Here is a 21,983-nt window from a genome sequence, read left to right as displayed (position 1 = left end):
TGTTTTCTTCTTCAAGACTACAAGATTTCAAAAGTCTTTTCTAGATTTGGGTGGGATTGGCTTTGTTGGGACTTTACACAAAACCATTGGGCATTTACATAAACCATTGTAAATGCATTGCTCCCCAAGTCCCATTATTACCCTTCGCTGTTTTTTCTAGGTCTATGCAATATTCAATGTTTGAATTTGAATTTTCAACTACGCCATCCTAATTGACACAAGTTCCAGAACCTAATAAATGGACATCTCCTTTGATTGAAGTTTATTTACAAATATACGAGTTTTATGGTATTCACCATGAACCCATATGAGCGCTTGTGAATACCCAGTTCATTTTGCCTTTTGTTTACAACTCATTACAAGCATGTAATATGATTATAATGGGCTACAGATAAGCATAAGGTTGAACCCGAGAATTTGTAACCAAAGGGGGAAACTTTCAGGTTTGTTCTATAAAAGGGGTGCATGCCTAATACAGCTTAGGGCTTCAGGTTCTGCAATTTTTACAGGCTTTATTCTATCTGAATATTGGGATTACCCATTTTTGTATATAGTTGAGATTGCACAGATTGTAACTGGAAATGAGTTCAAAAGAAGTGCAAAACCAAGCTGAGCAGAGGATTTTTAAATTATTGGTAATTTATTTGTCCTTCCGGTGTGCATTGCTTGAACTGTTATTTGTTTTAACTACAGGTTTCAACAACCTCTTTCAACAAGGTTTTAAGCAGAGGTTGTCCTCTAAACAAAATAGCTTGGTCTCTTTGCGAGATTCACTAGGACTTCTGCAGGATTTCATACTCCAATTACTGCTATTTTGATGGCACAGAACCACTTATCGTACTCCCAAGCGCTCTGACCAATGATCTGCTTGATCTCCTTTAGTTCAGTGTAGCTCTGTTTCTCCAAGTTAGGCATTTCGAACTTGGAATTTCTGTTTGGAATTCAACCACTGCTTTCAACAAGGTTTTAAGCAGAGGTCATCCTCTAAACAAAATAGATTGGTCCCTTTGCCAAATTCACTGGACTTCTGAAAAAAATTAAAATTATTCAATGTTTTAGGAACCAATACGTCTAATATTTCATGTTAGTTATGAAGTCAATGGATGTTCCTACATCCCTTGCTTTTGCAAGTGGTGATGTGAAGGCATAAGCTCTTGTTCCCACTAATGAGGGTGTGCAATTGATCTACAGGATGTAGAGTTTTCTCTTTACGGTGAGGCTTCGCATTTATTTATGATTCTATGCATCCATGGGCTTAGACTATTAATAGTACTCGTGGATAAGCTACTGTTGAATCAACAACATCTACTTTTGGATAAAATGTCTCTGCTACCATAGCCCTTCTTGTTGTTTCTGTTGCACTTGCTCTAGTCTCTTCAGGATGCTAGCTACAACCAATTGATCTATTTGCCAATTTGTCAACCAACTTGATCTATTTGCCAACCAACTTCTGTATTTTCAGTAACTACAAATTTGAATAAGATTTTAAGCAAAGTTTGTCCATTAAACAAAATAGCTTCCCCAAATTAAACACTCTTTCAAAGCATAGACTTGCTGCCACAAAACCCTCCTTGTTATGGATAAGATTTTACTGTGGAATATCACAGTATTGGTTTATGGGAAGAGAGGGAGATAATGTTAATTCACGTATTGGTTTATGGGAAGAGAGGGAGATAATGTTAATTCACGTATTGGTTTATGGGAAGAGAGGGAGATAATGTTAATTCAAATGATTAGTATGTAATTTTTCTCAATATGAAAATTTCAATTCAGTTTTAATTTCTTTTATTTTCAAAAATATAAAGTAAAGTTTAATTTTATTTTATTTTTAAAATTATATAACTAGATTTATGTTTATTAGTTTGTTTATGATATTCAGAGTAAATTTTTTATTAAAAAAGTATTAGTCAAGGGCATGCTAACCATATTTTGCACGGGTTAACCGAATTCATGATATAATTAGATATTTTTATATATACAATATTTTAAATTAACCATTTTTATATAAAAATTAAAAAGAAAAATTAACTATTTTTATATAAAACATTTAAGAAAACAATTTATCACATAAGGTTTATATTTAATAAATTATATAAGAAATTTAAAATTAATTAAATTTTTTGTTAAAATATGTAACTATGGAATAAATTTAAATGTTTAATTAAATCTGACCAAACATTTTTTAATTAGATGATATATTTTTATAGTTATATATAATTAAATTTAATATTATAAATAATCTTTAAAATACTCAAATTATATATAATTTATAAATTAAATTATGATCCAACAAAATTTTATAAAGATTTGATTAAATTAAACCACATAAAATTTTATTTCAAACCAATTGTTTAACTTTAATAAAAAGTTAGAATTCCAAAATTTCCACATTTAACCACTTTTTAAGTAATCCATAAACAGATACACTGACTGTCAAAATTCTTATCAATGGAATAAAGCTCGGAAAAATCGATTAAATCAAAATTATTATCGTTGAACTCTAAATGCCTTTCAGGTGGCAAGTACCTTTCAAATAAATCCTCTCCTTCGCTCCTCGTCATAATACGGAAATGTCTCCGCCTTCAATAGTTTTCAATGCTCCCTTGCGACACCCTGGCCTTTTAATGATGACTTTGCCTTGGTTACCATGTTACTATATTTTCAAAAAGTCAATATTCTGATATGTGTGGTTACAGTTGCCTATGGACTGGATCAAAAACTTACAGCCATTAGTGTCTGCGATGAAAGCTGAAATAGTCTGCTGATTGGAACGTGTGGTATTGCACACTATTTCTATATTTGACCGACCGACAACTGACTGCCTAACCTTGACAGAGCGAGTGCGTTGACATTAACAATTGTGCAGGAAGAGAAACTATATAGTCATAGACGCTAAGCTTTAATTATCTGTATATTGAAGCCTTCAGACAACAAGCCTGCCCTGAAGCGTGGTCGATCTGAATAACTGGTTATCTCGCTGTATTGATACCAACGTTACTATGTTAAGCTTCAATAACTCACCACATGATTGTTCGCAGGTGGAGGTGCCTTCTTACTTCAGGTGCCCCATATCGATGGAGCTTATGAGAGACCCCGTAACCGTTTCCACGGGCATGACTTATGATCGGGAAAGCATAGAGCACTGGATTTTTTCGTGCAACAAGAAAACGTGTCCTGCTACCATGCAGCCGCTAGAGAATTTCGATTTAACTCCAAACCACACGCTGCGTCGCCTCATTAAAGGATGGTGCCTTGCAAACAGCTCCAAGGGCGTAGAGCAAATCACCACTCCCCGGGCGCCCGTCGACTCCGATCAAATCTCCGCGTTACTTGAAGCTGCACTCAGATCTCCAGCAGTGGAACGCATCATTGCATTGAAAAAATTGCGGTCCATTGCGCGAGAGAGCGAGGGAAACAGAAGGTGCATGGCGGCGGCCGGTTCGAGTATCGTTCTTGCATCTCTGATAAATTCGTCTTGCTGCGACGACAGTGAGAATGAAAAGTTCAGGGCTTGTGAGGAAACTTTGGGTATATTGCATCTGCTTCCTATGACCCAGCAAACTGCAAGATCTTTGTCAGAGGCAGCCTGCATTAGGTCCATGGCCTTGGTCTTGCATAAGGGAAACGCTGAAGCTAGACTTCACGCGGTTGTTTTATTGCAGAAGGTTACCACTTGGATATCTGATTGGGAATTTATCGGCAGGGGAAAGATTGATATTTTCCAAGGTCTCCTAGAGATCATAAAGGGTGAATCCTGCCATCAGGCGATCATGGCTGCCTTGGTTGTCCTCATAGCAATATGTAAAAAGTCCAGAAAGAACAGATTAATGGCTATAGAGGCAGGCGCAATATTTTGTCTGATTGAATTACTTCCAGAGGCCGAGAAGCCCAAGTGTGAAAAGATATTAGATCTGTTGGACATGCTAGTGGACTATGCAGAAGGAAGGGCTGCCATGGCTAATCACGCGATGGGCATTGCTGTAGTCTCCAAGAAGATTATTAGGGTTTCAGAAATTGCCACTCAGAAAGCAGTTCGAATTCTTTGGTCGCTTTTGCACATATTCTCCAACTGCGTCGATTCTTCGGGAGGTGCTTCAGTGTGGAGTTGTGTCTAAACTTTGCATGCTTCAACAACTCAGTTGCGCAGAAAAAACGAAGCAGAAGGCGAAGGAGGTATTGAGATTGCATGCAAATACTTTTAGAGTCTCCCCTTGTCTTCCGTACCTAATGGGAACTATCATGCACAGTTTCGAAATTTGATCTGATACACCCACGCAATTAAACAGAAAGATGGCCTGAAAAAGGAAGGCATTTTCGTTGTTATGTCAATTTTATTGAATGGGTCGGACTTTAATAATGTTACTTTTAAAAAACAAAGAAACTTGGCCGGCCCATACGGATTCGATGCGTATGAGCATCATTATTGTTATGGACATGTATATAGGCATTTCTATTTCGAAGAGCGAGAGTGCAAGATTATATATACTGTGGATATATCAAATAGTAATGACCTTTTTGACCCTTGGGGAGATATTTGATTATTATGAGATTATTGAAGAATAATATCCTTAACCAACGAAGTTGTTTACAAGCTCGGTGGAGAGCGATATCTATTTACATTATCAAAACTTAGCCATCATCCTCTTACCAAAAGAAATTATCAATTCACTAACAAATTTGACAACACAAAAATATATGTATCAAATTATAAAAAAACAAAACATTTATTATAATAAGAATATAGTAAAATAATAAAAAATTTCACAGCTAGAAGACTATACATATATTATTAACATTTATCATTTTACTTATTAAAACATTTATCGTTTTATTTGCTAAAAAAATTCTATTCCTTCCTCTAAACACCCAAAATAATGTCAATTAACAAAATATTAAAATAATATATATATATATATATATATATAATTACGATGATTTTTTCCATAAACATATATTATTCTTATCAATTTTATGAGCAACCTTACATTCAAAATATGTAATCATCTCTTCTTCTAAACCATTTTTTTTGGTATTCTTTTAATAGGTCAATAAGTGATTTAACAATGGAGAATTTCCAAGTGTTAGTTCGGAGCATACATCACACACAACAGATTTATACTCAGAGACTTAGACGACAATAGCAAAGAATAATTTAAGAAACACACAAATGGAGAAACAACAAGATTACTTAATAAAAAACAGTGGAATAGATAAAACAATCATTGGAGAACAGAAATCGCTTTGCATTACATAATAGGCCTCGACCTTGGCTTGCTTTCCTTGGCCAGAGAAATTACAAATTTATAGAGGTTGTAGAAGGATCTAGAATCCTGCATGTGTTTTAGATGGAGATCTAGAAACTAATGGCAGTGTATAAGGATCTAGAATTCTGCATGAATTTGGATTCACACTTAACATTCTCCCACTTGAAGCCAAATAAGAGTCATGAATCAAGTCACACCGAGTCCTACCATGTCTCTACATAACTCATGTTTATTCCGTGGTAGAATCTTAGTGAGCATATCAGCAGGGTTCCTATCTGTATGAATCTTTTTCAAGGATAATTTTTGTTCCTCTAACACATGCCAGATCCAATGGTACCTTAAGTGAATGTGCTTGGTTTTTGAATGAAATGCTGGGTTTTCCACCAAGTGAATGGCACTCTAACTATCACAATATAACACATACTTGTCCTACTTTATTCCTATCTCTCCTAGGAATCACTGCATCCACAACATCTCTTTATAAGCTTCTGTTGTAGCTATGTACTCTGCTTCTATTGTAGAGAGGGCTACTATTCTTTGTAGCCTTGACACGCAAGATACTATTGTACCTACAAATGTATACAAATAACTTGTCGTGGACTTTCTGGTGTCCATATCTCCACCATTTCTGCATCTGTAAATCCTTCAAGCGCAGTCTCATCATGACCAAAACATAAACAATAATGACTAGTACCCTTCAGATAACTCAAAATCCATTTTACTGCTTGCCAATGTTGTTTGCCTAGATTGGCAAGGAACCTACTCACTACTCCCACTAAATATGCAATGTCTGGCCATGTGCATACCATGGCATACCTCAAACTACCAACTGTTGAAGCATAAGGAATCTTGCTCATCTCTTCTTTCTCCTTGTCATCACTAGGACATAATTCAATACTCAGCTTGAAGTGGGTTGCAAAGGGTGTACCAACTGGCTTGGCATCCTTCATATTAAACCTGTCAAGCACCTTCTTGATATACTTTTCTTGTGACAGCCACAACCTTTTGTTTTTCCTATCACGCATAATCTGCATGCCTAATATCTGTTGTGCTGGTCCCAAATCCTTCATTGCAAATTTGCTACCAAAATTTTTCTTCAACCTATTGATCTTATTCTTATCATGCCCAACAATCAACATGTCATCCACATATAACAATAATATGATATACTTTCCTTGATCATATCTCTTGCTATAGACACAATGGTCAACTTCCAACCTTTGAAAACCATGTTCCAACATGAATGAATTAAATTTCTTGTACCATTGTCGAGGTGTCTATTTCAACCCATAGAGACTCTTCTTCAACCTACAAACAAGGCCTTCTTTTCCTTTTTCTATGAAGCCTTCTCAATGCTCCATATAAATTTCTTCCTCCAATTCACCATGAAGGAAAGTAGTTTTTATAGCTAACTGTTCACATTCTAAGTCTAAAGCAGCAACTAGACCAAGAATGACTCTAATGGATGACATTTTAACAACAGGTGAGAAAATTGTAGTGAAGTCAATACCTCTTTTTGGGCAAAACCTTTCACTAGCAGCCTTGATTTATACCTCTCCTTCTTTTCATCACCTTCATGCTTAATCCTGTAAACCCATTTGTTTTGTAGAGCTTTTCTACCTTTTGGGAGGTTTACCAACTCCCAAGTTTTATTTTCCAGCAAAGAGTTCATTTCTTCTTCCATTGCTTTCTTCCATTTTTCACTGTGCTCAACTTTACAGGCTTCTTGAAAACAATTAGGCTCACCTTCATCAGTCAACAAAATATAGTTTGAAGGAGGACACCTTTGTGAAGGCTTATGAGGCCTACAAGATCTGTGAAACAACTGTGGTGGTGCATTATTGGGTTGAATCTCCTGTGAAGGTTCCTACAAGATCCCTTCTTCTTGTTGTTCATCATTTTCCACTTGTTGTTCTTTATGCTCTTGAATTTTCTATTCATTTTCTTGTATTGGTGGCATGTTTTCCTGCTGCTCTTCAAATATGTCAATAACGTTCTTGACCTCCAACTCACCTACAGTGCTCTTGAACATTTCTGACTCATTAAATATAACATCCCTGCTTCTAATAATTTTATGTTTGACTGAATCGCATAGACAATAACCAAAATCTTCATCCTCATATCCCAAAAATATGCATTTCATAGATTTATCATCTAGCTTAGTTCTATTTTCTTTGGAAATATGTACAAATGCTTCACATCCAAAGATTTTCAAGTGAGAATAATTCAACTTCTTACCAGTCCAAATTTCTTCAGGGATACTACCATCCAATGCTGTAGTTGGAGATCTATTTAAGAGGTAGCAAGTGGTCCTGACTGCTTCAGCCCAAAAATTCTTCTTCAAACCAGAATTCGAAAACATACTTCGCACATTTTCCATAATGGTGCGATTCATCCTTTCTGTGACACCATTCTATTGAGGAGTACCACGCATGGTCTTCTCATGCTTTATGCCAAACCTGTTACAATATTCCTTAAATGCATTTGAGCAATATTCTCCACCATTATCTGTTCTTAAATGTTTTAGTAATTTGTTAGTATCTCTTTCAACAGCAACATGGAATTTTTGAAATATTCCAAAAACTTCACTTTTATTTTTCATAGGATATGCCCAAACCTTCCTTGATGCATCATCTATAAATGTTACAAAATATGATGCTCTTCCTAATGATTTGATGTTAACATGCCTAAACACATCTAAGTGTACCAATTCTAACACATTTTTCTTTTTGTCATGGCCACCTCTAAGGAATGAAACCCTTCTCTGTCTACCATATATACAATGCTCACAAAGATCAAGATTGTAGGATTTTAAACCTGGCAATATATTTTTATCAACAAGGATTTTTAATCCCTTCTCACTCATGTGACCCAAGCACTTATGCCACAGATCCCTCTCTATTTTAGCAAGACTAGATGCTAAACTGCAAGGGGTTTGAAGTTACTTCTTTCGATCTCCTCCTCAGCCTGGGACATTGTAGAGGCTAACATAAATGAGTGTGCTACTCTCCCTACCATGTGGTTCTATAGCGTTGGATATTCTATCACCTCTAGGAAATGGTAGATTATATGGGAAATTCTATCTCTATTGCTAGAAGTGTGTCTTCCTCACTCTATCATTAAACAATCTACAAACTCTACATTAATAAGGTCTTTACATCTTCCAACAATGATGCATAACATAGCAAGGGGTTAAATATAATTTTTGGATGAAACTATAATTTCCTCCTTTATAATTATAAATTTCTTTAAAAAATTGTGAGGTATGCTAGAGAGATTGAAAATACAGAATTTAATAGAATAGTCATGAATATCCTTGGGAAACTACTTTTCTTCAATAGGTTGATAACCTCCTCAAACTATGTGTTTTACATGGAGTAAGTCAGAAAAATTGGCATTATGAATTACTAAATACTAATGGTTTGACATTGACATATGTTGTAGGCATCAATGTGGAGGAATCTAGATGGGAGGAAACCAAAAATTGTTAGCACAATATGATTATAATGTGTGCATTGAAGCCACACCATGTTTTGTATAATTTTTACATATTTAAGTGAATCTTTATATATGTAGACTAATAGTAATAATAATAGAAAAATAAATAAATAAATCATAAGAGTTTATTTCATTTCATTAGAATGATATAGATATAAATACAATGTTTATGACCATTGGAATTGGAACCTTCCCCTAAATATCAAATGTTTTGCGTCACTGGCTTGAAAGAACAAGATTTTAACATGGGACAATCTATGTCGTAGGGGTTTCATTGGACTTGGGATATGTTTTTTATGTAAGGAGGCACTCGATGACGTGGTCCATATTTTCCTGTAGTGTCCATTTGTTGTCTCCATTTGGATTGGAGTTCTACGCATCTTAAACATTTATGAAAACTGGAATTTTACATCTATGGAAGCTTGCTTGTGGGACTAGATGTTGAGTTAGAAGGAATATTGGTTCCTTCCTTTAAACATTATAGAGGGAATTTGGAGAAGTAAAAATGCAAGTATTTTTAAAAATTCTTCATTGGACGTCATTCACATATGCATCAACATATATGTGCTTACCTAAACAAAATCGGTCCCATGTCCAATAAGGGACCACTGAGATGCATTTGGCTTATGAATTTTTAGAGAAAATACCCTATGGGTTTCTTTGATGAGGCTTCTAATAAAAATAGCTAATGAAGAAGGGCTTTAACATAATGAAATTTTAATTTCAACCATACTTAACCATGGTAAAACTAGTTCAACAATAGTTAACATGATCATTAATGGTCAACCATATTTAACCACAATTTATCATTGTTAATCCTTGTCATGGAACAATACTAAGGGAGAAATCACCTCTACACCCCAATGAGGAGCTGGGGTCTAAACATGGTTAAAAAATAATACCTCCAAATCAAGAAGATAATTAGGCTCTACAATCAACAAAGGATCCCACTCTCTCATTATTGTTGCATAGTTTGCATTGTATGAATAATTGGAAAGTGTGTTGGCATTAATTCCTACAACATAGGAGATATGTGTTAAAAAATTTGCATAGTATCGATGGTTGGTGGCATCCAATGTGTTGGAATTTATGTTAACATTGATGTTAAGCAAGATTAACATTGATGGCTAAGTGGAAGCAAGAAGTGAGGCATTGATGTCAACCGAACCAGCATTAAGGTTGTTGTTGTTCGAGGGGAGTCGCATGGTTGATGCAGTGTTTTGTAGAGAATCATCATAGTAGTAGGCCTAGTGGGGAATAAATAAAAAGATGACTATGATGGTTGGGAGACCCATGATTTTGAGGCATTTATGCATTATGATATTTACTCAAATTCTCTTGGAAATAGCCTAGCTGGAAAGTTATTGGAAACATCTTTCCAATTGTATACTAAAGTATGCAAATCACCCTCTCGTTCAAAATTTATTGACAAGTCAAAGTCACTTATAGTTGCAGTGTCTAGATGCCTAGAACCCTAGGAAGCTGAGAAGCCCAAAGTATTATTTAAAAGAAAATTAGGATAGCAGTGAGTCGAGGTTGCGGGGATAGTTCCTGGAATCTTAGTGGGGCAGAAGGTCAAACCGCAGAAGGTGGAAGCCAGAAAGTTTACTTTAAAATGTTATGGGTTTGTAATGAGCCAGTGTAGGGGGAAGCTTGGGACTCTGGAACCCTAAAAGGCCCAAAACCCCAAAGGTTTATTTAAAAGGTGGTCCAAGATGGCAAGGAACTCAGCTAGCAGGGGACAATATTTGATGGAAAGTCAATTCATAGAACCCGTAACAAGAATTTCCCAAAAGTCAAAAACCCAGAAGCACTTTGAATGGATTTCTGGGAGACATAGAGTTTCCTATAAGTTGAAATTTTCATCAAATGACGAAAGGCACACTAAGGTCAAGGTTATGTAGTGGTTTTCATGTGTTTTCATGACCAAGGGCCTCCAGGCTATTTATGAACAAAAACCATTGCACGTAAGCGTGTTAAGGACATTAGACCGAATACGAAGAAAAGAGTGCAAAGACAAGGTAACATTAGAAGTGGTGCACACTAGTGGGCCAATAACTATAATATTACCAACCGTAATCCTTATGAAAGCCAATTTAAAAAAACGTTAGAGCCACATGGCATCAACGCTCCAACTCAATAGTATAGGCATTGTAGTGGGGCCAACAGGTGGAGGTCTACAGAAGCTGGCAGACAAAGGTTTTCAAAGGCAACCAGGTGGCCGGTGGGCCAAACACGAAGACTGCAAGACCGTAAGATGTAGGTGATCCATTTTATAAGAAGATTTAAGCATCACCACATCCGAGCTCCATCTCGATAGTGGTATATGTTTAATGGCATGGAATGAGTCACAACTCATGGGAACCATGTGCCATATTTCAGAGATATGCCTGTTTGGCTATTTTCCATAACTGGGTTCAACAAATAAACGCATTGAGGAAAAATGTTCAGTGACTCGACAAGTCAAAAACTATTTAAGAGCTTAGCTCCTTAGGCATGGATAAGTCGACAACTTTGGAAAGAAGTCCTCCCTATCTTGTGGTTATGCCATAATTGGCCATGGACATAGTGGGATAAGAAGAAGCATGTGATAGCTAGGTAAATGCACACATAATAGTTGGTATCACTAGAACAAAGGAAGATAGTGAAAGTACCGGTGCAAGGCAGCAAGGAAGATAATTGCACAAATTCTTTAATGGAGTCAATGGTGATAATTAAAGGATGGAGACTGAGGTAGAGAGGACAACGATTCCCAGAGGCAACATGTGACTCCGTAAAAATATTTTTTTTATCTCTCTTGCATGTTGAGAAGAATTGAATTGAAAATATGGCTACATGCAAAATCTCCATACCTGAGTGTTCCTCATGCCATAAATAATTAAATATAAAAGAAGGTCGAGTACTGAAGGTTAGGCCTAGATCAAGGAAGCCTTGCAGATGTAGATCTCGAGCCATGTGAGCCTTAAAGAGCATCAATGAAGTGCTAGTTTGATGTTCGGATATTGTATCAAGTAGAATCCAATCCAGTGGTACTCCTTGAGTGTGCAAGTTGACTAAGATTTAATTCTTAGTATTGAGAATTACACAGGTTCCTATTCTCTTAATTAATCATGCCACAATTGCATTTGTTGAGTAGCATAGTCAAGAAAATTCTTAAGATCTCATGCTAAGCGTTTAATAAGGTAGTAGTGGCAAGTAACCAGATGTTACAACAGTATGGAGGGCCATTCATAGAGTATAGTATCAGGAAACGTGTTTGGCTGCGGAGATAACATCAACCATTGTGTAGAAATGAAACAAAATCTAGGACAATAATTGAGAAACTGCAGGAAAGCAACAATGTTGCTTGTGAGATGTGTAGAGAGCTCGGTCTGTCAGTGGTTCTAAGAAGAGGCCAAGTGTGCCTCGGTTGCAGAGAAAGGATGAGTTCCTGTGTAGAAGAAGAGAGTCAAGAGTAAAGAGCTTCGTATGAGAATGTATGCTACTATAGAGTAGACAGAGTGTTCTGTTGGATGAATGAAGAGAAGGCTCCAGAAAAGAACTGAACTAAAATTAGGCAGAGTGTCTACCAATTATAGTGAGTAATAACTTCCTTTTTGAGTGTGGGACGGACCCTACATACAGGGATTTGGTACTTCCATTTGAGTGGGTGTCTAATTAAAGCTTGGGGGTTGGTGCCTCCTACAAGTTGGTGCTTGCATAGATCCAAGGAGCTACAATTTGGTGCTTGCAATAAATACATGAAGTTGGTGCTTCAGTTGGTTCTTCTTGTAGGTTGGTTAGGTGAACACAAAAGAAAGGGGTTGGTTATTCCTTATAGTGGGTGCTAGCAAAAAATCAAAGGGATGTGGTGCTTCTTGTGAGTGGCGGCCCACAAACAATGTCATGTAATAGAGTAGGAGCTCTTTTTTACATCAAATAACAAACAAGCTTTGGTGGTTTTTCTCCTGGAAGGGTTTCCATGTTAAACCTTTGTGTTTCATGTGTTTGTTACTCATTATGTTTATTCTTGTGTTGATTTATATGGATGTTGTTATCATTCATTAATTGTTGTAGACATAGTGGGATCCCTGTTTGAATGAGAAACTATAAATTAGCATAAAAAGTTTAAATTAGCCTTAATATTGATCCACCCCCCCTCTCAATATTAAAATTGTTTCCAAAAATTATAGTAGATTGATCCAAGTATATCTAATAGGCTACATGTAAGGAAATATCTCAATTATATAGTAAAGAAGATGCTTTCCCTCTCAAGCAAGGACAAAAAGGACAATAGGAAGGTTATTAGAATTTAGCTAAATGTTGGCATAAGGGTGTTACTTCTCAAACTAAAACATCAAGTCTCACCAAAAACCTTTCTTTTATAAGACAAAATATAATGCACGTTAGTCATCAAGAGAAATCATGGCCATATAATTATGTGATTCAAGACTTAGCTTGGTGATTGCACATGCATATTTTTTAGAGCCTCTTTTAGGAATGATTCCAAATAAAAGAAATTCAGATTTTCTGTCACGAATAATTCCCAAATAAATATTTTTGGATTTTATCTTAGGAAGATTTCCAAATAAATTGATTTTAAAGGTAAATTTGTCTTAAAAGGTTATTCCTTGACTAATTTTCTACTTATGATGGCTCAACTCTAGTCAAATAATTTGGAGGGCCAATTTTGAGTGTAGGTCTAAACCACTATGCTACTCTCCCTACCATGTGGTTTTATAGCTTCAAATATTCTATCATCACTAGGAAATGGTGGATTAGACGGCAAATTCTATTTCCATTCCTAGAAGTGTGTCTTCCGCACTCTATCCCTAACCAATCTACAAACTCTACACTAATAAGGTCTCTACATCTTCCAACAATGATGGAGACCATAGCAAGGGGTCAAACATAGTTTCAAGATGCCACTATAATTTCCTCCTTTATCATTAGAAATATCTTGAAAATTTTGTGAGTTACATTAGAGAGTTTGAAAATATAGAATTTGATAGAATAGTCATGAATAAACCTTGGAAACTATTTTTCTTTAATAGGATATTAACCTCCTCAAACTATGTGTTTTACATGGAGTAAGTGAGAAAAAATGGCATTATGAATTACAAAATACTAATGGTTGTACATTGACATATGTTGTAGACATCCATGTGGAGGAATCTAGATGGGAGGAAATCACAAAATGTTAGTGCAATATGATTATAATGTATGAATTGAAGCCACGCCATGTTTTGCATAATTTGTAGATATTTAAGTGAATATTTATATGTGTAAATTAATAATAATAATAATAAAATAATGATAACAATTGATTGCATTTCATTAGAATGATATAGATATAAAGGAAATGTTTATGACCATTGGATTCCTCTTTAAATATCTCCTAGACTCCTCATGTTGAATCATATTCTACACAATAACCCTTGCAATTTATGTATCTAACATCCCCCTTGCCCCCCCAACCCTTCAATTTGAATGGGTGTATGTGGGTCCTAACAAAGAAATGAGGACAATTGCTAATGGTTGGATGTGATATTTGAATCTAGTGGTTTAAGGAAGACCACAACGAAATGGGTAACAAAATAAGAAGTCTCTTACTAAATGGTTGTTTAAGACTAACCACAAACTCTACAACTCATATTTAATACTTAGTTCTTCCTAAAACATTTCCAAATTTGGCTAAAATTTTAAGTCCTCTAGTGATTGAAAGTGCTTACCAATACAAATTTGAACGTGACCACAAACTATTGGAACATGGTTCTATGGCTTAGATATTCCAAAAAGATTTCCTAACAAACCTTCATGTTTGTCTCTTCTACTAAGTGGGAGTTCTCTCAAATGTTGAGTTTGGGATGACCACAAACTAATGTGTATTTAAAAATGACTACAAAACGAAACACATTGAAGGATTTGTTTTTTTCTACAACATTGATTCTAACTTGACATTTGAGGCTCTAATTCTAGTTGCAAATTAGGCTCTCTTGTACATGCTTTATTCATAGGAATTCAAACTAAAAGCCTTATTGTTAATAACTTATATCATTCTCACACATGATTATTGATTATGTATGAAACATGTATCAATCATTTGAATAACAACTATGAAATGGAGAGTCAAAGTTGATGCAATAATAGTTTGATGCACCATCAAAATAATATGATATTAATGTATGTGCATTTGTTGTTGCAAATATTATGATAAGCCTCAACTCTAGTCTCTCGATGAAGCATCTTTTGAGAAATGATAAAATAGAGTATATTCTTAATCTCCATTTGCATTATATTTTCGAACTAAAGAATGATACCATTTTTTACATAAAAACCCACGGAGAGTGCTCACGAATGTATGATGTGTTTTTTTTTCAATTGATAATTGAAGTTTCCTACCAGTAGGGAATAACTGTCGTCCTTTTGTAACAATCTTCAGGGTTCTTTTTTAGGAAGATAAAGAAATATTGATCTCATGTAGGTCTCGCTAAAGCTCCTCAAATTTATCCTCCGCGGGCTTAATCATACCCATTTCCATGGCCATTTTCTTAGGTCTGTCACTACGGAAGTCAAAGTGTCAATAAAGTGAATGACCCTGACTGAGAATGGGGGCACATTATGTAGGATAGTGTGCCATTGCTCCTGAATATGACTCTGAAATAATTAGTGGCCCTTATAGCTAAGGTCTTTTGTGGTTCCTTTTCCAGAAGAAAACATTACAGATGGGATTTGTGTCCAAAATGTTGTCGAATTCAATCCCATTTCACTAGGGAAAAACCAAATTCCTTGTACATTAGTATAGATAATCAACTATAGAATATCCTATGCTTAAATTTTGGATCTAAATGATGTACAAGTGTTGTGAAAATGCTTATTCGAACAAGAAAACCAATTGGTTAAGAATGTGATTATGATGATTTATCAAATGATAAAGATGAACCTTCTACTATATTTATCAACCGTTATAAGGGAAATGAAATTCACTATGCCACCCATGGTTGAATGTTGCATCTTTGTTGAATCTAACCATGTTGAATAAAATGGTTACATTGCAGGTGACGATATTGATAGCGGAACGCCACTAGAATATGTTACTAGAAAATAAATGCGTTGAGACAAGAACCTTAGAACTATGCACACACAAACAAATGAATGATTGTGGAAAGATATAAGGGAATGTCAGATATGCACACAAATATTACCATAGAGGGAAGGTGCAATAGTTAAAAATCAACATAAAATAATAGAAAAAATGCTAAAGCTAACAAGGTAGACGCAGGGGGATCTACAGTGCACCCAAGTCTAAGGTTAGTGCCAGAAATCCATGGATTTTTTACCAATGTCTGGCTATAAACAAAAATAAAGAAAAAATATCAATTTTTTTTCATTAGAATGATATATTCCGGATTGGCTCCGGTAAAGATCGTAGAGAACCTCAGTTTAACACAGTCGCGACTCGCCCTCCCCCTCTGTCTAAACCCGGCGGCGCAGATAAACGTAATCGTCGACCGTCAAAATTCGTATTATGGAATAAAATTATAGCTTGAAAAAATTAAATAAAAATTAAAATATTTGAACTCTAAAATGTTGAATTTCCACATTTAACTTACTTTTCATGTGACAAATACCATAATATAAACGTGGACGTATAATGATTGACTTTTAAATAAGTCTTATCCTTTGTTCCTTGTCATAAATAAAGATTCAGAGGAATCTGATTTGAATGTCTTAGGACATTTAATCGTTTTAAACGTTTTAAATGCTGCATTGCGATAGGCTGGGCTTATAATGATGACGTTGCCCTGGTTTCCATCCTGCTAGATTTTCAAAAGTCAATACTGCCATATGTGTTGTTACAGTGGCTTATGGACTGGATGAAAAGTTAACGGTTGTTTGTGTCTGCGTTGAAAGATCGAATAGTCTATTAATTGGAACGTGATGGTGGAAAACTCTGACCGAATGACAGTTGGCTGTAAGACCAACCTAGTCAGCCCATACATATGCCATATATATGAGCATTGTGATCATGTATACAACCTTTGTATAACTAGCAATTGTACCAAAAGGTACAAAGAGAGGCCGATAGATTTATGAAGTTGGACTTGTTGAATTTTTAGAAAAGGTCGGGCCACTTTCTTCGCTGCTATTGATATTGTACAGCTTATTAAATATGAAATAGAGTAAAAGATATAGGAGACAGTAGAGACTGGGAATGTAAGATATTTATACTGGAAGTGAAAAAGAGAACAAAGCAGCATGTCAAAGCAGAAATACTTAAAGAGAACCACAAGACTTTCTATTCAATCACATGTATTTAAAGATGTTGACATGACTGAAACAGAAAAGAAGAGAATTAGAAAATTTCATGTAAATGTATTACATTTTAAAAACAAACAACTAACCACTCTATAAATGGCATTGCAGAAGCCCATGTAAGGTAAACATATTCCTATATAAGTTTTTTGAAAAGAGAAACAAAGATAACTTAACGTGAGTAGCATAACATCTAGAATTCCATGAACAATAGAAACCACAGTAGAAACCCAAAATCTATGTAAACTGTGTTTTTTTTATTAAGATTGTAGGTACAAAAAAACTTATGACACTCCATAACTGTGCATCATGTTTGGTGGAACATAGTAGACTTACAACACTTGAATACATCTAAATATTTTACATGTATTATGCATTTATCAGAACTAATTATACAAGAGATAGTTAAATGCTTTGCAATTTTTTTTTGAAATTTTACATATGGTCTACACATATAGACATGTTTGGTAGCTAAGAACTAAACATATATACAATGAAAGTATTAGTTGGCTTCTAAACATATGTACAATAAGAGCATTTTATTACATATAGATGTAATTGACAATGAGCAGGTAATCATATAGGCATGATGGGGCAATGTTTGCTGGGGCAGGATGCTGAATTTGTTGGCAATACTCATACAAAAATCTTAAATAGCCTGTATGCATACCTGTTTCCATCAAAAAATAAAATATTGTAAGTGACAATGGATGTGTTTGACAAAAGCATGTTTTTTAAAGCGCTAAAGTAAAATAAATGATTTTTTAAAGAAATTTCTAATTTACAGCGAATGCTAGGCCTTTCTTTTCTTGGCAGGAAATATTATGTTTGAATATTTGAAATAAAATAAATGATTTCAAGATAATATAAAATCATATGAGGTTAAATGTAATAGAAAGCAAATGTATGTGAAATTTGGTTATTGTAGCAATTGGTGTTTACCATGTGGGTAATTCTGGAAAACAAGTTGTACGATTGGCTAGAGTATATTATCCTGCATAGATTTTGATGCAAGCAATGGTTCCTCTTGTTGTCTACGCTTAAGATATGGATTCTTGTGCATTTCTGCAATGCGTGAGAATGGGAATGCTGGATTGATTTGAATGTCCGCCAATGAACGCACTCTTGAAATTGCAGTGAACGTTAACCCTTGTCGTTCTTTGGAGCTGATGTCTATTGTTGCTTTGTCTAATGTCATTCCTTGTGACTTGTTTATCGTTAAAGCCCATGCCATTTGAAGTGGTATCTGACGGCGTGAACCCCTTGTGATGGGAGAAATGGGTACATATGTTTGGTGTGAAATGTCCCATGGTGTTCCTTTGTATTGTATAAAGTCGACAACCACGAAGGATGGTAATTCTGGGTGCTTTGAACCAATAGAATAAAATATTGAGATGACCTTTCCAAGTGTGCCATTGACGAGGCCTGCATGTACCCATAAGTTGCTGGTGAGCATAACTTTTTGTTCATTGCATAAGAGCACTTTTGCCGGCAAATGCTCATCTTCCGTTGTAGTAGGACTTCTCTTACTTTGTTGTTATGCAGAGCAAATCGCTACTGGGATGTTCAATTTTTTAAGCATTTTCTTATTATGCAAAACAACTGAGTTATTTATTGCATATAGGTGCATGGATTCTTCAAATGTGCGTTGCTCTTCATGTGTAAGAGACGAACTTGTTCTTGACATTAGGTGTTGCCAATCTTCAAGTGTAGATATTCCATTTCTGAGATTTGTGAGTATTTGCCGGAAAGCAACCTGGGACGGGCTAGCTCCTTGTTGACGAAAAACGGTTGAAAGTGTTATGAATATGTCAAAGCTGCGCCAAAGTGCAGTGCCACGCAATGTCCCAGCATATAAAGGAATGTCTTTTACAGGTGGTAGCTGGCCTAAATCTCCGACAAGGATAATTGAGCGATTACCAAATGGTGCATTTCGGTGAAGAGGGAATGCCTCTCTTAGACGATCATCAATGCGAGTAAGCATTTTTGGACCAATGAAGCCCATTTCATCAATGAGAATGTACTCTACATGACGGAGTTTCTTTTGCAGTTGTAGGAGTGGTTGGCCTTCAAGAGGATGCATTGTTTGGATAGGGATACGAAGGGCAGAGTGAATTGTGAGGGAATTTATGTTGAAAGCTGCAACACCTGTTGGTGCAAGTAACAACAAAGGGTTTTTGTTTGCTGGTGAGTTTTCCACAAATGCATGGTGCAGACATTTAATCAAATGGGATTTTCCTGTCCCAGCTGTTCCTTGTATGATGATTTTGTGTGGGGGTTTTGGCGAAGGGGTTTTAAAGTGTGAAAAAATAGTGGTGAAGGCTATGTTCTGAGTAGGAGATAATGTGTGATCTTGGGGAAGGTTGCAAAAAGAATGATGTTCACTTTGAATCATTGAGCGGTTGAAATCAACGAAATTTATGGCAGTTTCTTGCAAGTGGGGAGGGATAGTATTATGTGACCAATTGTGGTTGGCATCAAAGTCGCGGTAGCCAATCATGTCAAGGTCATCAATTGCAATATTGTAACCTGGGTGTAGCTGAGAGAGGATTTTCCATTCGTTCATCTGCATGGAATCAGGAGGGATGTCGGGGGTAGTTTGATCTTCAGTATGTGGGGTTTGTGGGTTTTCAATTTCTCGATGGACATGCCATGGTGTATATGTACCCTTTTTTTGTTCCCAATGTGCAATAATTTCTGCATCAGTTGAACCAATATCATTGGGGAGTGTTCAGAAGGGGAAATACAATAGTAATTCACTCCAGCAAAAAGTGGCATAAGAAGGATCATCAGAGGAAGGAATGGCATTGTAACGAGGCAAAACATGTACAATGATTAGTGGGAATATGTGTTTCCATTGGTTTTTTTTTCGCTGGGAAGAATATGACCATGAGTGTGAAGCTTCAAGGAGGGGCAGTGATTCCAAGGAGACAGGCCTGTTCATGTATGCAAGGATAAAGTTTGGTGTCAAACAAGGGTTCTCAGTATCTTGTGAAACGCGTTTGAAAACAGACTTGTTAACATTCAAAGTCCGAAATGTACGGCTGCTGAGAGAAAGAGGTAGCTTTTGTAACATATGGCATATTTCTTGTGCTCCAATGTCTCTATCTGCAATGGTTTCTGTAAGGAGTTTTCGGATAACAGCAACAGTAGGTGCTTCTGGAATGGCACTTTGTGATAGCCGTGATAGCATTTGACGGTAGCTCTCAGATCTTGTTTCTGATTTTGCTGCATACTTTGAAATATATTTTAACACAGCATGGCGAGAAAGGACTGGTTGGCAATCAACATTTGCTCTCCAAATAGAGAGTAGATCGACATTGTGAATATTCAATCTTTCATCATTGCGTGCAGGGACATAGGTTTTATGACCTTTATCATCAATGGAAAGTGAAGATGTGGACTTCAACTCCCATGGTACTACATACCGGCAGCTAAGTATGTTGTCTTTCTTGCGAAGACAAGAAGACTCATGACACTTTGTATGACGTTGAATGCAGTTGACAAGCTCTGTATAGTCTTCAAACTGATTGGATGTGAATATTGATGCTGTGTCAAGAAGACATGGGTTATGAATTGTTGATTGCTGAAGCGCAATATTTCGGTGTTCTGCTTGACGTGGATTCCAGGCAGTTACGTAGTGGTCGAAATATTTCTGTGCATTAGCAATTTCTAATGCATTGTTCCAGTCAATTGTGTCCATGTTTGGTGCATTTTGCAGCCAGAGGAAGCCATGAATGTGTGCAGATCCTCTATGTTGCCATTCGTACCTGGATATAATATGAAGGTAAAATCTCGTTAAAACATATATGTCAAATGTAGAAAATTAATGTAGAAGAAAATGGATATTAAAAAATACCTGCACCAATAGTCTACTGCATGGAGGCCTTTTTGCAGGATTTCTTCGAGAAAAATTGTAAATCTGCAATGCATATATTGGGCTGTTAGATGTGGGTTCTTAATTATATTTTGGATTTTCCATTGGAAGTGGTTGACTGAATTGGAAGGAACACTGGGAGGCATGATCATGTGCAAGTCATGCCATTTAGTATCAGCTGCACTGAGAGTGAAAAAGAATGTAGGACTTCCTATTTGCGTGATCATGTCAGTTAGCTCAGATCGACGTCTGTTCCAAAAAGATCGTGTTCCTCGTATGGCTGAACTGAATCGCATTATTTGCTCTGGAAATCTTGAATCTGGAGAGTCATGAAGACATTGTCGTAGGTCTGAAACCGTTGTTGGAAAGTTGTTCTTAATGTACTTTTTCACAAAAACACTAGCAGTAGTTTGGCTACGATGGCGCATTAGAATGTTATAAAGATAGTAGCGGAATCTTGGGTGTTGTCCAAATTGGTTATCATGGTAGTGCAGGAAGTGTAAAGCATATTCATGCATCTCAACTTTTGTAACTCTTGGTTGCATGATCATGGCAATGCCTGTAGGGAAGAGTGTGGGGAATGCCATGCCAAAGAGGCCTATGGTGTTGTATTCATTCATAGCTGTTAAAGATATAGGAGGCCAATCGATAGAGCTTGTTGAATTTGAATGGGTCAAGTGCAAATAATTATAAATGTGCTCAAGCTCAGTACTTGAATTTGGGAGTATTGGAACGAAAGAAGAGGTTTGTATTTCTAATGGAGGTAGCATGACATCAGTATCATAAGTAGAATCAATATTGGTTTGATGGGGTTCAAAAGAGGAGGTGGTTACATTATGGAGAAGAGAAGAAATATCAGTAGGGTGATCCGGTAGTGCAGAAATAGCAGATGAATTGAATTGAACATCACAGTAGTAAGGGTCATTTTTTGTTTTGTATTCAAGCGCTGCAAGGACACGTGATTTGCAAACGAAGAATTCATAAGCCTTTTCAGATGGATTTTGCCTTTTCACAATGAGGATGTCTAAGTCAGAAATCATTCTGGGTAA

The 21,983-nt window shown here is 36.1% G+C and overlaps 1 pseudogene; it reads left to right on the top strand.

Annotated features, from left to right (window-relative positions):
* Window positions 1–1,090: 1,090 nt before the first annotated feature.
* On the top strand, window positions 1,091–21,267 carry LOC149155274 (E3 ubiquitin-protein ligase PUB23-like; annotated as a pseudogene).
* Window positions 21,268–21,983: the final 716 nt, after the last annotated feature.

This window comes from Pinus tabuliformis, chromosome 9, assembly GCF_031772625.1.
Source record: "Pinus tabuliformis cultivar Carrire ecotype Pingquan chromosome 9, CPIR1, whole genome shotgun sequence".
NCBI lineage: Eukaryota > Viridiplantae > Streptophyta > Pinopsida > Pinales > Pinaceae > Pinus > Pinus tabuliformis.
The sequence above is the reverse complement of the archived record's forward strand: the minus strand, read 5'-3'. Positions and strand labels throughout refer to the sequence as shown.